Below are 1,204 nucleotides of genomic sequence, written 5' to 3' on the forward strand. Positions count from 1 at the left end.
CCCACTAGTGAGTTTGTCAATCCTTTCGCAATAGAAGGAGAAGAAAACCCATTACACAATACCCCACAAAATCCACCTACAATGCCAAAATTCTCGTCACACTTCGTACCCACCGAGGAGAATCTACCAAATGGTACTCCTACACCGCAACATCTCACCGGAAATTTTATTGCCAAGTCCGCCTTCATCCAACTAGTTGAGAGGAGCCAATTTGGGGGAATGCCTAGTGAGGACCCTCATTTTCATATGGAAACCTTTTGCGATTATTGTGATGCTATCTCTCAAACGGGCGTGACTCAAGACCAAATTAGATGGGTCTTATTTCCTTTTTCCTTAATCGGCACCGTAAAGCAATGGTTGAAGGGCCTTGATAAGGCCACCCTTGGAATAGATTCTTGGAAGAAGTTGGCTCTAGCTTTCTACAAAAAATTCTACCCACCGGAAAAGACCAACATGCTAAGAGCTCAAATTACGGGTTTTAAGCAAAGGGATGAAGAGTCTTTGTATGAAGCTTGGGAGCGGTTCAAGGGAATTTGTCGCTCATGTCCTCACCATGGACTTAGCGAATGGTTTTTGGTGCAACAATTTTGGAATGGTTTATATGAAGATTCTAGGAACATTCTCAATATGGGATCGAATGGAATGTTCACCGAAGTTGATGACAATCAAACATGGAACAAGATTGAGGAAATGGCGGTCCATAACTCACAATATAGTAGGCCTCACAAGGCTACTAGAGGAGGAAAGCATGAAGTGGACGCCGTTACTCAATTAGGTGCCCAACTAAGCTCCCATATCGATACAATCAACTTGAAGTTTGAACAAGCTATGGCTAGACTTGAGGAAAACTCAAAATCATCGAAGCATCATGTCAATGCCATGACGGCCTCCTCATCAATCCCAAGTAGGATATGTGAGAATTGTGGAACTTTGGGTCATGACCCAAGTGAATGTAGGGGAACAACCGAACAAGTTAATGGTTTCCAAGCTTACAAGAGTGGTACCCCTTATTCCAATTTATACAATGAGAACACCAAGTTCCATCCAAATCTCTCATACAAAAGCCAAAATGTGCAAAACCCTCAAACAACATACACTCCACCACCCATGAGAAACCAAAATCAAAGACCCTTTTACACTCAAAACCAAGGTTACCAAAATCAAAATCCATACAATCACCAAAATGACCAAGGTTTTGATGTCC

At 42.3% G+C, this 1,204-nt stretch overlaps 1 non-coding gene across 1 annotated transcript; it reads right to left on the reverse strand.

Annotated features, from left to right (window-relative positions):
• Nucleotides 1–453: 453 nt before the first annotated feature.
• Nucleotides 454–560, reverse strand: LOC141637110 (small nucleolar RNA R71). The gene has a single exon (XR_012541672.1). It is a non-coding gene; the product is annotated as a small nucleolar RNA R71 (small nucleolar RNA).
• Nucleotides 561–1,204: the final 644 nt, after the last annotated feature.

The sequence above is a fragment of the Silene latifolia genome, chromosome Y, assembly GCF_048544455.1.
Source record: "Silene latifolia isolate original U9 population chromosome Y, ASM4854445v1, whole genome shotgun sequence".
Classification (NCBI taxonomy): Eukaryota; Viridiplantae; Streptophyta; class Magnoliopsida; order Caryophyllales; family Caryophyllaceae; genus Silene; species Silene latifolia.